The 18328-nt window shown below is 57.6% G+C and overlaps 1 protein-coding gene across 1 annotated transcript in view; it reads left to right on the top strand.

The window, feature by feature from the left end:
• LOC137323443 (tubulin alpha-1 chain-like) overlaps positions 1 to 18328 on the top strand; it is a 53543-nt gene that overhangs the window by 381 nt on the left and 34834 nt on the right. The window lies entirely within an intron of this gene.

The raw sequence follows: 18328 nt of genomic DNA, 5'->3' as shown, positions 1-18328 counted from the left end.
TCACATTCATTCCCCCCAACCCACAATGGTTCATCACCCCCACATTCATTCCCCCCCCAACCCACACTGGTTCATCACCCCCACATTCAGTCCCCCCCAACCCACACTGGTTCATCACCCCCCACATTCGGTCCCCCCCCACAATGGTTCATCACCCTCACATTCAGTCCCCCCCCACAATGGTTCATCACCCCCACATTCAGTCCCCCCCACACTGGTTCATCACTCCCACATTCATTCCCCCCAACCCACACTGGTTCATCACCTCCACATTCATTTCCCCCACACTGGTTCATCACCCCCACATTCAGTCCCCTCCCCACAATGGTTCATCACCCCCACATTCAGTCCCCTCCCCACACTGATTCATCACCCCCACATTCAGTACCCTCCCCACAATGGTTCATGACCCCCACATTCATTTCCCCCCACACTGGTTCATCACCCCCACATTCAGTTCCCCCTCACACTGGTTCATCACCCCCACATTCAGTCCCCACCCACACTGGTTCATCACCACCCACATTCATTTCCCCCACACTGGTTCATCACCCCCACATTCAGTCCCCTCCCCACAATGGTTCATCACCCCCACATTCAGTCCCCTCCCCACACTGATTCATCACCCCCACATTCAGTCCCCTCCCCACAATGGTTCATCACCCCCACATTCAGTACCCTCCCCACAATGGTTCATCACCCCCACATTCATTTCCCCCCACACTGGTTCATCACCCCCACATTCAGTTCCCCCTCACACTGGTTCATCACCCCCACATTCAGTCCCCACCCACACTGGTTCATCACCCCCACATTCAGTCCCCTCCCCACACTGGTTCATCACCCCCCACATTCAGTTCCCCACCACAATGGTTCATCAACCCCACATTCATTCCCCCCCACACTGGTTCATCACCCACACATTCAGTCCCCTCCCCACACTGGTTCATCACCCCCACATTCAGTCCCCTCCCCACACTGGTTAATCACCCCCACATTCAGTCCCCTCCCCACAATGGTTCATCACCCCCACATTCATTTCCCCCACACTGGTTCATCACCCCCACATTCAGTCCCCCCCCCCCACACTGGTTCATCATCCCCACATTCAGTCCCCTCCCCACAATGGTTCATCACCCCCACATTCATTTCCCCCACACTGGTTCATCACCCCCACATTCAGTCCCCCCCCCACACTGGTTCATCATCCCCACATTCAGTCCCCACCCCACACTGGTTCATCACCCCCCACATTCAGTTCCCCACCACAATGGTTCATCAACCCCACATTCATTCCCCCCCACACTGGTTCATCACCCACACATTCAGTCCCCTCCCCACACTGGTTCATCACCCCCACATTCAGTCCCTTCCCCACACTGGTTAATCACCCCCACATTCAGTCCCCTCCCCACAATGGTTCATCACCCCCACATTCATTTCCCCCACACTGGTTCATCACCCCCACATTCAGTCCCCCCCCCACACTGGTTCATCATCCCCACATTCAGTCCCCACCCCACACTGGTTCATCACCCCCACATTCAGTTCCCCCCACACTGGTTCATTACCCCCACATTCAGTCCCCTCCACACACTGGTTCATCACCCCCACACTCAGTTCCCCCCACACTGGTTCATTACCCCCACATTCAGTCCCCTCCACACACTGGTTCATCACCCCCACACTCAGTTCCCCCCACACTGGTTCATTACCCCCACATTCAGTCCCCCCCACACTGGTTCATCATCCCCACATTCAGTCCCCTCCCCCAACACTGGTTCATCACCCCCACATTCAAACCCCCCCACACTGGTTCATCACCCCCACATTCAGTCCCCCCCCACACTGGTTCATCACCCCCACATTCAGTTCCCCCCCACACTGGTTCATCACCCCCACATTCAGTCCCCCCCACACTGGTTCATCACCCTCACATTCAGTCTCCTCCCCACACTGGTTCATCACCCCCAAATTCAGTCCCCTCCCCACACTGGTTAATCACCCCCACATTCAGTCCCCTCCCCACACTGGTTCATCACCCCCACATTCAGACCCCCCCACACTGGTTCATCACCCCCAAATTCAGTCCCCCCCACACTGGTTCATCACCCCCACATTCAGTGCCCCCCCCCACACTGGTTCATCATCCCCACATTCAGTCCCCCCCCACACTGGTTCATCACCCCCACATTCAGTTCCCCCCACACTGGTTCATCACCCCCACATTCAGTGCCCCCCAACACTGGTTCATCACCCCCACATTCATTTCCCCCCACACTGGTTCATCACCCCCACATTCAGTCTCCTCCCCACAATGGTTCATCACCCCCACATTCAGTTCCCCCCACACGGGTTCATCACCCCCACATTCAGTCCCCTCCCCACAATGGTTCATCACCCCCACATTCATTTCCCCCCACAATAGTTCATCACCCCCACATTCAGCACCCCCCCACACTGGTTCATCACCCCCACGTTCAGTCCCCCCCCACACTGGTTCATCACCCCCACATTCAGTCCCGTCCCCACACTGGTTCATCACCCCCACATTCAGTCCCCCCCCACACTGGTTCATCATCCCCACATTCAGTCCCCCCCCCCACACTGGTTCATCACCCCCACATTCAGTTCCCCCCACACTGGTTCATCACCCCCACATTCAGTACGCTCCACACACTGGTTCATCACCCCCACATTCAGTCCCCCCCCACACTGGTTCATCATCCCCACATTCAGTCCCCCCCCCCGACACTGGTTCATCACCCCCACATTCAGTCCCCTCCCCCAACAGTGGTTCATCACCCCCACATTCAAACCCCCCCCACACTGGTTCATCACCCCCACATTCAGTCTCCCCCCCACACTGGTTCATCACCCCCACATTCAGTCCCCCCCCACACTGGTTCATCACCCCCACATTCAGTTCCCCCCCACACTGGTTCATCACCCCCACATTCAGTCCCCCCCCACACTGGTTCATCATCCCCACATTCAGTCCCCTCCCCCAACACTGGTTCATCACCCCCACATTCAGTCCCCTCCCCACACTGGTTCATCACCCCCACATTCAGTCCCCTCCCCACAATGGTTCATCACCCCCACATTCATTTCCCCCACACTGGTTCATCACCCCCACATTCAGTCCCCCCCCCACACTGGTTCATCATCCCCACATTCAGTCCCCACCCCACACTGGTTCATCACCCCCACATTCAGTTCCCCCTACACTGGTTCATTACCCCCACATTCAGTCCCCTCCACACACTGGTTCATTACCCCCACACTCAGTTCCCCACACACTGGTTCATTACCCCGACATTCAGTCCCCTCCACACACTGGTTCATCACCCCCACACTCAGTTCCCCCCACACTGGTTCATTACCCCCACATTCAGTCCCCCCCCACACTGGTTCATCATCCCCACATTCAGTCCCCTCCCCCAACACTGGTTCATCACCCCCACATTCAAACCCCCCCACACTGGTTCATCACCCCCACATTCAGTCCCCCCCCACACTGGTTCATCACCCCCACATTCAGTTCCCCCCCACACTGGTTCATCACCCCCACATTCAGTCCCCCCCACACTGGTTCATCACCCTCACATTCAGTCTCCTCCCCACACTGGTTCATCACCCCCACATTCAGTCCCCCCCCACACTGGTTCATCACTCCCACATTCATTCCCCCCAACCCACACTGGTTCACCACCACCCACATTCAGTTCCCCCCACAATGGTTCATCACCCCCACATTCATTCCCCCCCACACTGGTTCATCACCCCCACATTCAGTCCCCTCCCCACACTGGTTCATCACCCCCAAATTCAGTCCCCTCCCCACACTGGTTAATCACCCCCACATTCAGTCCCCTCCCCACAATGGTTCATCACCCCCACATTCATTTCCCCCACACTGGTTAATCACCCCCACATTCAGTCCCCTCCCCACACTGGTTCAGCACCCCCACATTCAGACCCCCCCACACTGGTTCAGCACCCCCAAATTCAGTCCCCCCCACACTGGTTCATCACCCCCACATTCAGTCCCTCCCCCACACTGGTTCATCATCCCCACATTCAGTCCCCCCCCACACTGGTTCATCACCCCCACATTCAGTTCCCCCCACACTGGTTCATCACCCCCACATTCAGTCCCCCCCCACACTGGTTCATCACCCCCACATTCAGTTGCCCCTACACTGGTTCATCACCCCCAAATTCAGTCCCCCTCCCACACTGGTTCATCACCCCCAAATTCAGACCCCCCCACACTGGTTCATCACCCCCACATTCAGTCCCCCCCCACACTGGTTCATCACCCCCACATTCAGTTGCCCCCACACTGGTTCATCACCCCCAAATTCAGTCCCCCTCCCACACTGGTTCATCACCCCCAAATTCAGACCCCCCACACTGGTTCATCAGCCCCACATTCAGTCCCCCCCACACTGGTTCATTACCCCCACATTCAGTTCCCCCCACACTGGTTCATTACCCCCACATTCAGTCCTCTCCACACACTGGTTCATCACCCCCACATTCAGTCCCCCCCCACACTGGTTCATCACCCCCACATTCAGTCCCCCCCCCACACTGGTTCATCACCCCCACATTCAGTCCCCTCCCCCAACACTGGTTCATCACCCCCACATTCAAACCCTCCCACACTGGTTCATCACCCCCACATTCAGTCCCCCCCCCCACACTGGTTCAACATCCCCACATTCAGTCCACCCCCACACTGGTTCATCACCCCCACATTCAGTGCCCCCCAACACTGGTTCATCACCCCCACCTTCATTTCGCCCACACTGGTTAATCACCCCCACATTCAGTCCCCTCCCCACACTGGTTCATCACCCCCACATTCAAACCCCCCCACACTGGTTCATCACCCCCAAATTCAGTCCCCCCCACACTGGTTCATCACCCCCACATTCAGTCCCCCCCCCACACTGGTTCATCATCCCCACATTCAGTCCCCCCCCACACTGGTTCATCACCCCCACATTCAGTTCCCCCCACACTGGTTCATCACCCCCACATTCAGTCCCCCCCCACACTGGTTCATCACCCCCACATTCAGTTGCCCCTACACTGGTTCATCACCCCCAAATTCAGTCCCCCTCCCACACTGGTTCATCACCCCCAAATTCAGACCCCCCACACTGGTTCATCACCCCCACATTCAGTCCCCCCCCACACTGGTTCATCACCCCCACATTCAGTTGCCCCCACACTGGTTCATCACCCCCAAATTCAGTCCCCCTCCCACACTGGTTCATCACCCCCACATTCAGTCTCCTCCTCACAATGGTTCATCACCCTCACATTCAGTTCCCCCCACACGGCTTCATCACCCCCACATTCAGTCCCCTCCCCACAATGGTTCATCACCCCCACATTCATTTCCCCCCACAATAGTTCATCACCCCCACATTCAGCACCCCCCCACACTGGTTCATCACCCCCACGTTCAGTCCCCCCCCACACTGGTTCATCACCCCCACATTCAGTCCCCCCCCACACTGGTTCATCATCCCCACATTCAGTCCCCCCCCCACACTGGTTCATCACCCCCACATTCAGTTCCCCCCACACTGGTTCATCACCCCCACATTCAGTACGCTCCACACACTGGTTCATCACCCCCACATTCAGTCCCCCCCCACACTGGTTCATCATCCCCACATTCAGTCCCCCCCCCGACACTGGTTCATCACCCCCACATTCAGTCCCCTCCCCCAACAGTGGTTCATCACCCCCACATTCAAACCCCCCCCACACTGGATCATCACCCCCACATTCAGTCCCCCCCCCACACTGGTTCATTACCCCCACATTCAGTCCCCTCCACACACTGGTTCATCACCCCCACACTCAGTTCCCCCCACACTGGTTCATTACCCCCACATTCAGTCCCCCCCCACACTGGTTCATCATCCCCACATTCAGTCCCCTCCCCCAACACTGGTTCATCACCCCCACATTCAGTCCCCCCCCCACACTGGTTCATCACCCCCACATTCAGTTCCCTCCCCACACTGGTTCATCACCCCCACATTCAGTCCCCACCCCACACTGGTTCATCACCCCCACATTCAGTTCCCCCCACACTGGTTCATTACCCCCACATTCAGTCCCCTCCACACACTGGTTCATCACCCCCACACTCAGTTCCCCCCACACTGGTTCATTACCCCCACATTCAGTCCCCTCCACACACTGGTTCATCACCCCCACACTCAGTTCCCCCCACACTGGTTCATTACCCCCACATTCAGTCCCCCCCCACACTGGTTCATCATCCCCACATTCAGTCCCCTCCCCCAACACTGGTTCATCACCCCCACATTCAAACCCCCCCACACTGGTTCATCACCCCCACATTCATTCCCCCCAACCCACACTGGTTCACCACCACCCACATTCAGTTCCCCCCACAATGGCTCATCACCCCCACATTCATTCCCCCCCACACTGGTTCATCACCCCCACATTCAGTCCCCTCCCCACACTGGTTCATCACCCCCAAATTCAGTCCCCTCCCCACACTGGTTAATCACCCCCACATTCAGTCCCCTCCCCACAATGGTTCATCACCCCCACATTCATTTCCCCCACACTGGTTAATCACCCCCACATTCAGTCCCCTCCCCACACTGGTTCATCACCCCCACATTCAGACCCCCCCACACTGGTTCATCACCCCCAAATTCAGTCCCCCCCTCACTGGTTCATCACGCCCACATTCAGTCCCCCCCCACACTGGTTCATCATCCCCACATTCAGTCCCCCCCCACACTGGTTCATCACCCCCACATTCAGTTCCCCCCACACTGGTTCATCACCCCCACATTCAGTTGCCCCTACACTGGTTCATCACCCCCAAATTCAGTCCCCCTCCCACACTGGTTCATCACCCCCAAATTCAGACCCCCCACACTGGTTCATCACCCCCACATTCAGTCCCCCCCCACACTGGTTCATCACCCCCACATTCAGTTGCCCCCACACTGGTTCATCACCCCCAAATTCAGTCCCCCTCCCACACTGGTTCATCACCCCCAAATTCAGACCCCCCACACTGGTTCATCAGCCCCACATTCAGTCCCCCCCACACTGGTTCATTACCACCACATTCAGTTCCCCCCACACTGGTTCATTACCCCCACATTCAGTCCTCTCCACACACTGGTTCATCACCCCCACATTCAGTCCCCCCCCCCACACTGGTTCATCACCCCCACATTCAGTCCCCCCCCCACACTGGTTCATCACCCCCACGTTCAGTCCCCCCCCACACTGGTTCATCACCCCCACATTCAGTCCCCTCCCCACACTGGTTCATCACCCCCACATTCAGTCCCCCCCCACACTGGTTCATCATCCCCACATTCAGTCCCCCCCCACACTGGTTCATCACCCCCACATTCAGTTCCCCCCACACTGGTTCATCACCCCCACATTCAGTACGCTCCACACACTGGTTCATCACCCCCACATTCAGTCCCCCCCCACACTGGTTCATCATCCCCACATTCAGTCCCCCCCCCCGACACTGGTTCATCACCCCCACATTCAGTCCCCTCCCCCAACAGTGGTTCATCACCCCCACATTCAAACCCCCCCCACACTGGTTCATCACCCCCACATTCAGTCCCCCCCCCCACACTGGTTCATTACCCCCACATTCAGTCCCCTCCACACACTGGTTCATCACCCCCACACTCAGTTCCCCCCACACTGGTTCATTACCCCCACATTCAGTCCCCCCCCACACTGGTTCATCATCCCCACATTCAGTCCCCTCCCCCAACACTGGTTCATCACCCCCACATTCAGTCCCCTCCCCACACTGGTTCATCACCCCCACATTCAGTCCCCTCCCCACAATGGTTCATCACCCCCACATTCATTTCCCCCACACTGGTTCATCATCCCCACATTCAGTCCCCCCCCCCACACTGGTTCATCATCCCCACATTCAGTCCCCACCCCACACTGGTTCATCACCCCCACATTCAGTTCCCCCCACATTGGTTCATTACCCCCACATTCAGTCCCCTCCACACACTGGTTCATCACCCCCACACTCAGTTCCCCCCACACTGGTTCATTACCCCCACATTCAGTCCCCTCCACACACTGGTTCATCACCCCCACACTCAGTTCCCCCCACACTGGTTCATTACCCCCACATTCAGTCCCCCCCCACACTGGTTCATCATCCCCACATTCAGTCCCCTCCCCCAACACTGGTTCATCACCCCCACATTCAAACCCCCCCACACTGGTTCATCACCCCCACACTCAGTTCCCCCCACACTGGTTCATCACCCCCACATTCAGTCCCCCCCCACACTGGTTCATCACCCCCACATTCAGTTGCCCCCACACTGGTTCATCACCCCCAAATTCAGTCCCCCTCCCACACTGGTTCATCACCCCCAAATTCAGACCCCCCCACACTGGTTCATCACCCCCACATTCAGTCCCCCCCCACACTGGTTCATCACCCCCACATTCAGTTGCCCCCACACTGGTTCATCACCCCCAAATTCAGTCCCCCTCCCACACTGGTTCATCACCCCCAAATTCAGACCCCCCACACTGGTTCATCAGCCCCACATTCAGTCCCCCCCACACTGGTTCATTACCCCCACATTCAGTTCCCCCCACACTGGTTCATTACCCCCACATTCAGTCCTCTCCACACACTGGTTCATCACCCCCACATTCAGTCCCCCCCCACACTGGTTCATCACCCCCACATTCAGTCCCCCCCCCACACTGGTTCATCACCCCCACATTCAGTCCCCCCCCCCACACTGGTTCAACATCCCCACATTCAGTCCACCCCCACACTGGTTCATCACCCCCACATTCAGTGCCCCCCAACACTGGTTCATCACCCCCACCTTCATTTCGCCCACACTGGTTAATCACCCCCACATTCAGTCCCCTCCCCACACTGGTTCATCACCCCCACATTCAAACCCCCCCACACTGGTTCATCACCCCCAAATTCAGTCCCCCCCACACTGGTTCATCACCCCCACATTCAGTCCCCCCCCCACACTGGTTCATCATCCCCACATTCAGTCCCCCCCCACACTGGTTCATCACCCCCACATTCAGTTCCCCCCACACTGGTTCATCACCCCCACATTCAGTCCCCCCCCACACTGGTTCATCACCCCCACATTCAGTTGCCCCTACACTGGTTCATCACCCCCAAATTCAGTCCCCCTCCCACACTGGTTCATCACCCCCAAATTCAGACCCCCCACACTGGTTCATCACCCCCACATTCAGTCCCCCCCCACACTGGTTCATCACCCCCACATTCAGTTGCCCCCACACTGGTTCATCACCCCCAAATTCAGTCCCCCTCCCACACTGGTTCATCACCCCCACATTCAGTCTCCTCCTCACAATGGTTCATCACCCTCACATTCAGTTCCCCCCACACGGCTTCATCACCCCCACATTCAGTCCCCTCCCCACAATGGTTCATCACCCCCACATTCATTTCCCCCCACAATAGTTCATCACCCCCACATTCAGCACCCCCCCACACTGGTTCATCACCCCCACGTTCAGTCCCCCCCCACACTGGTTCATCACCCCCACATTCAGTCCCCCCCCACACTGGTTCATCATCCCCACATTCAGTCCCCCCCCCACACTGGTTCATCACCCCCACATTCAGTTCCCCCCACACTGGTTCATCACCCCCACATTCAGTACGCTCCACACACTGGTTCATCACCCCCACATTCAGTCCCCCCCCACACTGGTTCATCATCCCCACATTCAGTCCCCCCCCCGACACTGGTTCATCACCCCCACATTCAGTCCCCTCCCCCAACAGTGGTTCATCACCCCCACATTCAAACCCCCCCCACACTGGATCATCACCCCCACATTCAGTCCCCCCCCCACACTGGTTCATTACCCCCACATTCAGTCCCCTCCACACACTGGTTCATCACCCCCACACTCAGTTCCCCCCACACTGGTTCATTACCCCCACATTCAGTCCCCCCCCACACTGGTTCATCATCCCCACATTCAGTCCCCTCCCCCAACACTGGTTCATCACCCCCACATTCAGTCCCCCCCCCACACTGGTTCATCACCCCCACATTCAGTTCCCTCCCCACACTGGTTCATCACCCCCACATTCAGTCCCCTCCCCACAATGGTTCATCACCCCCACATTCATTTCCCCCACACTGGTTCATCACCCCCACATTCAGTCCCCCCCCACACTGGTTCATCATCCCCACATTCAGTCCCCACCCCACACTGGTTCATCACCCCCACATTCAGTTCCCCCCACACTGGTTCATTACCCCCACATTCAGTCCCCTCCACACACTGGTTCATCACCCCCACACTCAGTTCCCCCCACACTGGTTCATTACCCCCACATTCAGTCCCCTCCACACACTGGTTCATCACCCCCACACTCAGTTCCCCCCACACTGGTTCATTACCCCCACATTCAGTCCCCCCCCACACTGGTTCATCATCCCCACATTCAGTCCCCTCCCCCAACACTGGTTCATCACCCCCACATTCAAACCCCCCCACACTGGTTCATCACCCCCACATTCATTCCCCCCAACCCACACTGGTTCACCACCACCCACATTCAGTTCCCCCCACAATGGCTCATCACCCCCACATTCATTCCCCCCCACACTGGTTCATCACCCCCACATTCAGTCCCCTCCCCACACTGGTTCATCACCCCCAAATTCAGTCCCCTCCCCACACTGGTTAATCACCCCCACATTCAGTCCCCTCCCCACAATGGTTCATCACCCCCACATTCATTTCCCCCACACTGGTTAATCACCCCCACATTCAGTCCCCTCCCCACACTGGTTCATCACCCCCACATTCAGACCCCCCCACACTGGTTCATCACCCCCAAATTCAGTCCCCCCCTCACTGGTTCATCACGCCCACATTCAGTCCCCCCCCACACTGGTTCATCATCCCCACATTCAGTCCCCCCCCACACTGGTTCATCACCCCCACATTCAGTTCCCCCCACACTGGTTCATCACCCCCACATTCAGTTGCCCCTACACTGGTTCATCACCCCCAAATTCAGTCCCCCTCCCACACTGGTTCATCACCCCCAAATTCAGACCCCCCACACTGGTTCATCACCCCCACATTCAGTCCCCCCCCACACTGGTTCATCACCCCCACATTCAGTTGCCCCCACACTGGTTCATCACCCCCAAATTCAGTCCCCCTCCCACACTGGTTCATCACCCCCAAATTCAGACCCCCCACACTGGTTCATCAGCCCCACATTCAGTCCCCCCCACACTGGTTCATTACCACCACATTCAGTTCCCCCCACACTGGTTCATTACCCCCACATTCAGTCCTCTCCACACACTGGTTCATCACCCCCACATTCAGTCCCCCCCCCACACTGGTTCATCACCCCCACATTCAGTCCCCCCCCCACACTGGTTCATCACCTCCACATTCAGTGCCCCCCAACACTGGTTCATCACCCCCACATTCAGTCTCCTCCCCACAATGGTTCATCACCCCCACATTCAGTTCCCCCCACACGGGTTCATCACCCCCACATTCAGTCCCCTCCCCACAATGGTTCATCACCCCCACATTCATTTCCCCCCACAATAGTTCATCACCCCCACATTCAGCACCCCCCCACACTGGTTCATCACCCCCACGTTCAGTCCCCCCCCACACTGGTTCATCACCCCCACATTCAGTCCCCTCCCCACACTGGTTCATCACCCCCACATTCAGTCCCCCCCCACACTGGTTCATCATCCCCACATTCAGTCCCCCCCCACACTGGTTCATCACCCCCACATTCAGTTCCCCCCACACTGGTTCATCACCCCCACATTCAGTACGCTCCACACACTGGTTCATCACCCCCACATTCAGTCCCCCCCCACACTGGTTCATCATCCCCACATTCAGTCCCCCCCCCCGACACTGGTTCATCACCCCCACATTCAGTCCCCTCCCCCAACAGTGGTTAATCACCCCCACATTCAAACCCCCCCCACACTGGTTCATCACCCCCACATTCAGTCCCCCCCCCCACACTGGTTCATTACCCCCACATTCAGTCCCCTCCACACACTGGTTCATCACCCCCACACTCAGTTCCCCCCACACTGGTTCATTACCCCCACATTCAGTCCCCCCCCACACTGGTTCATCATCCCCACATTCAGTCCCCTCCCCCAACACTGGTTCATCACCCCCACATTCAGTCCCCTCCCCACACTGGTTCATCACCCCCACATTCAGTCCCCCCCCCCACACTGGTTCATCATCCCCACATTCAGTCCCCACCCCACACTGGTTCATCACCCCCACATTCAGTTCCCCCCACATTGGTTCATTACCCCCACATTCAGTCCCCTCCACACACTGGTTCATCACCCCCACACTCAGTTCCCCCCACACTGGTTCATTACCCCCACATTCAGTCCCCTCCACACACTGGTTCATCACCCCCACACTCAGTTCCCCCCACACTGGTTCATTACCCCCACATTCAGTCCCCCCCCACACTGGTTCATCATCCCCACATTCAGTCCCCTCCCCCAACACTGGTTCATCACCCCCACATTCAAACCCCCCCACACTGGTTCATCACCCCCACACTCAGTTCCCCCCACACTGGTTCATTACCCCCACATTCAGTCCCCTCCACACACTGGTTCATCACCCCCACACTCAGTTCCCCCCACACTGGTTCATTACCCCCACATTCAGTCCCCCCCCACACTGGTTCATCATCCCCACATTCAGTCCCCTCCCCCAACACTGGTTCATCACCCCCACATTCAAACCCCCCCACACTGGTTCATCACCCCCACATTCATTCCCCCCAACCCACACTGGTTCACCACCACCCACATTCAGTTCCCCCCACAATGGCTCATCACCCCCACATTCATTCCCCCCCACACTGGTTCATCACCCCCACATTCAGTCCCCTCCCCACACTGGTTCATCACCCCCAAATTCAGTCCCCTCCCCACACTGGTTAATCACCCCCACATTCAGTCCCCTCCCCACAATGGTTCATCACCCCCACATTCATTTCCCCCACACTGGTTAATCACCCCCACATTCAGTCCCCTCCCCACACTGGTTCATCACCCCCACATTCAGACCCCCCCACACTGGTTCATCACCCCCAAATTCAGTCCCCCCCTCACTGGTTCATCACGCCCACATTCAGTCCCCCCCCCACACTGGTTCATCATCCCCACATTCAGTCCCCCCCCACACTGGTTCATCACCCCCACATTCAGTTCCCCCCACACTGGTTCATCACCCCCACATTCAGTTGCCCCTACACTGGTTCATCACCCCCAAATTCAGTCCCCCTCCCACACTGGTTCATCACCCCCAAATTCAGACCCCCCACACTGGTTCATCACCCCCACATTCAGTCCCCCCCCACACTGGTTCATCACCCCCACATTCAGTTGCCCCCACACTGGTTCATCACCCCCAAATTCAGTCCCCCTCCCACACTGGTTCATCACCCCCAAATTCAGACCCCCCACACTGGTTCATCAGCCCCACATTCAGTCCCCCCCACACTGGTTCATTACCACCACATTCAGTTCCCCCCACACTGGTTCATTACCCCCACATTCAGTCCTCTCCACACACTGGTTCATCACCCCCACATTCAGTCCCCCCCCCACACTGGTTCATCACCCCCACATTCAGTCCCCCCCCCACACTGGTTCATCACCCCCACATTCAGTGCCCCCCAACACTGGTTCATCACCCCCACATTCAGTCTCCTCCCCACAATGGTTCATCACCCCCACATTCAGTTCCCCCCACACGGGTTCATCACCCCCACATTCAGTCCCCTCCCCACAATGGTTCATCACCCCCACATTCATTTCCCCCCACAATAGTTCATCACCCCCACATTCAGCACCCCCCCACACTGGTTCATCACCCCCACGTTCAGTCCCCCCCCACACTGGTTCATCACCCCCACATTCAGTCCCCTCCCCACACTGGTTCATCACCCCCACATTCAGTCCCCCCCCCACACTGGTTCATCATCCCCACATTCAGTCCCCCCCCACACTGGTTCATCACCCCCACATTCAGTTCCCCCCACACTGGTTCATCACCCCCACATTCAGTACGCTCCACACACTGGTTCATCACCCCCACATTCAGTCCCCCCCCCACACTGGTTCATCATCCCCACATTCAGTCCCCCCCCCGACACTGGTTCATCACCCCCACATTCAGTCCCCTCCCCCAACAGTGGTTCATCACCCCCACATTCAAACCCCCCCCACACTGGTTCATCACCCCCACATTCAGTCCCCCCCCCCACACTGGTTCATTACCCCCACATTCAGTCCCCTCCACACACTGGTTCATCACCCCCACACTCAGTTCCCCCCACACTGGTTCATTACCCCCACATTCAGTCCCCCCCCACACTGGTTCATCATCCCCACATTCAGTCCCCTCCCCCAACACTGGTTCATCACCCCCACATTCAGTCCCCTCCCCACACTGGTTCATCACCCCCACATTCAGTCCCCTCCCCACAATGGTTCATCACCCCCACATTCATTTCCCCCACACTGGTTCATCACCCCCACATTCAGTCCCCCCCCCCCACACTGGTTCATCATCCCCACATTCAGTCCCCACCCCACACTGGTTCATCACCCCCACATTCAGTTCCCCCCACATTGGTTCATTACCCCCACATTCAGTCCCCTCCACACACTGGTTCATCACCCCCACACTCAGTTCCCCCCACACTGGTTCATTACCCCCACATTCAGTCCCCTCCACACACTGGTTCATCACCCCCACACTCAGTTCCCCCCACACTGGTTCATTACCCCCACATTCAGTCCCCCCCCACACTGGTTCATCATCCCCACATTCAGTCCCCTCCCCCAACACTGGTTCATCACCCCCACATTCAAACCCCCCCACACTGGTTCATCACCCCCACATTCAGTCCCCCCCCACACTGGTTCATCACCCCCACATTCAGTTCCCCCCCACACTGGTTCATCACCGCCACATTCAGTCCCCCCCACACTGGTTCATCACCCTCACATTCAGTCTCCTCCCCACACTGGTTCATCACCCCCACATTCAGTCCCCCCCCACACTGGTTCATCACCCCCACATTCAGTTCCCCCCCACAATGGTTCATCACCCCCACATTCATTCCCCCCCACACTGGTTCATCACCCCCACATTCAGTCCCCTCCCCACACTGGTTCATCACCCCCAAATTCAGTCCCCTCCCCACACTGGTTAATCACCCCCACATTCAGTCCCCTCCCCACAATGGTTCATCACCCCCACATTCATTTCCCCCACACTGGTTAATCACCCCCACATTCAGTCCCCTCCCCACACTGGTTCATCACCCCCACATTCAGACCCCCCACACTGGTTCATCACCCCCAAATTCAGTCCCCCCCACACTGGTTCATCACCCCCACATTCAGTCCCCCCCCCACACTGGTTCATCATCCCCACATTCAGTCCCCCCCCACACTGGTTCATCACCCCCACATTCAGTTCCCCCCACACTGGTTCATCACCCCCACATTCAGTCCCCCCCCACACTGGTTCATCACCCCCACATTCAGTTGCCCCCACACTGGTTCATCACCCCCAAATTCAGTCCCCCTCCCACACTGGTTCATCACCCCCAAATTCAGACCCCCCACACTGGTTCATCACCCCCACATTCAGTCCCCCCCCACACTGGTTCATCACCCCCACATTCAGTTGCCCCCACACTGGTTCATCACCCCTAAATTCAGTCCCCCTCCCACACTGGTTCATCACCCCCAAATTCAGACCCCCCACACTGGTTCATCACCCCCACATTCAGTTCCCCCCACACGGGTTCATCACCCCCACATTCAGTCCCCTCCCCACAATGGTTCATCACCCCCACATTCATTTCCCCCCACAATAGTTCATCACCCCCACATTCAGCACCCCCCCACACTGGTTCATCACCCCCACGTTCAGTCCCCCCCCACACTGGTTCATCACCCCCACATTCAGTCCCCTCCCCACACTGGTTCATCACCCCCACATTCAGTCCCCCCCCACACTGGTTCATCATCCCCACATTCAGTCCCCCCCGACACTGGTTCATCACCCCCACATTCAGTTCCCCCCACACTGGTTCATCACCCCCACATTCAGTACGCTCCACACACTGGTTCATCACCCCCACATTCAGTCCCCCCCCACACTGGTTCATCATCCCCACATTCAGTCCCCCCCCCCGACACTGGTTCATCACCCCCACATTCAGTCCCCTCCCCCAACAGTGGTTCATCACCCCCACATTCAAACCCCCCCCACACTGGTTCATCACCCCCACATTCAGTCCCCCCCCCCACACTGGTTCATTACCCCCACATTCAGTCCCCTCCACACACTGGTTCATCACCCCCACACTCAGTTCCCCCCACACTGGTTCATTACCCCCACATTCAGTCCCCCCCCACACTGGTTCATCATCCCCACATTCAGTCCCCTCCCCCAACACTGGTTCATCACCCCCACATTCAGTCCCCTCCCCACACTGGTTCATCACCCCCACATTCAGTCCCCTCCCCACAATGGTTCATCACCCCCACATTCATTTCCCCCACACTGGTTCATCACCCCCACATTCAGTTTCCCCCCCACACTGGTTCATCATCCCCACATTCAGTCCCCACCCCACACTGGTTCATCACCCCCACATTCAGTTCCCCCCACATTGGTTCATTACCCCCACATTCAGTCCCCTCCACACACTGGTTCATCACCCCCACACTCAGTTCCCCCCACACTGGTTCATTACCCCCACATTCAGTCCCCCCCCACACTGGTTCATCATCCCCACATTCAGTCCCCTCCCCCAACACTGGTTCATCACCCCCACATTCAAACCCCCCCACACTGGTTCATCACCCCCACATTCAGTCCCCCCCCACACTGGTTCATCACCCCCACATTCAGTTCCCCCCCACACTGGTTCATCACCCCCACATTCAGTCCCCTCCCCACACTGGTTCATCACCCCCAAATTCAGTCCCCTCCCCACACTGGTTAATCACCCCCACATTCAGTCCCCTCCCCACAATGGTTCATCACCCCCACATTCATTTCCCCCACACTGGTTAATCACCCCCACATTCAGTCCCCTCCCCACACTGGTTCATCACCCCCACATTCAGTCCCCCCCCACACTGGTTCATCACCACCAAATTCAGTCCCCCCCACACTGGTTCATCACCCCCACATTCAGTCCCCCCCCACACTGGTTCATCATCCCCAAATTCAGTCCCCCCCACACTGGTTCATTACCCCCACATTCAGACCCCCCACACTGGTTCATCACCCCCAAATTCAGTCCCCCCCACACTGGTTCATCACCCCCACATTCAGTCCCCCCCCACACTGGTTCATCATCCCCACATTCAGTCCCCCCCCACACTGGTTCATCACCCCCACATTCAGTTCCCCCCACACTGGTTCATCACCCCCACATTCAGTCCCCCCCCACACTGGTTCATCACCCCCACGTTCAGTTGCCCCCACACTGGTTCATCACCCCCAAATTCAGTCCCCCTCCCACACTGGTTCATCACCCCCAAATTCAGACCCCCCACACTGGTTCATCACCCCCACATTCAGTCCCCCCCCACACTGGTTCATCACCCCCACATTCAAACCCCCCCACACTGGTTCATCACCACCAAATTCAGTCCCCCCCCCACACTGGTTCATCACCCCCACATTCAGTTCCCCCCACACTGGTTCATCACCCCCACATTCAGTCCCCCCCCACACTGGTTCATCACCCCCACATTCAGTTGCCCCCACACTGGTTCATCACCCCCAAATTCAGTCCCCCTCCCACACTGGTTCATCACCCCCAAATTCAGACCCCCCACACTGGTTCATCACCCCCACATTCAGTCCCCCCCCACACTGGTTCATCACCCCCACATTCAAACCCCCCCACACTGGTTCATCACCACCAAATTCAGTCCCCCCCCCACACTGGTTCATCATCCCCACATTCAGTCCCCCCCCACACTGGTTCATCACCCCCACATTTAGTCCCCTCCCCTCAATGGTTCATCACCCCCACATTCATTTCCCCCCACACCGGTTCATCACCCCCACATTCAGCCCCCCCCACCACACTGGTTCATCACCCCCACGTTCAGTCCCCCCCCCCCCCACACTGGTTCATCAC

The sequence above is a fragment of the Heptranchias perlo genome, chromosome 7 (assembly GCF_035084215.1).
Source record: "Heptranchias perlo isolate sHepPer1 chromosome 7, sHepPer1.hap1, whole genome shotgun sequence".
Taxonomy (NCBI): Eukaryota; Metazoa; Chordata; class Chondrichthyes; order Hexanchiformes; family Hexanchidae; genus Heptranchias; species Heptranchias perlo.
Note: the sequence above shows the minus strand (reverse complement) of the source record. Positions and strands in the feature narration are given on the sequence as shown.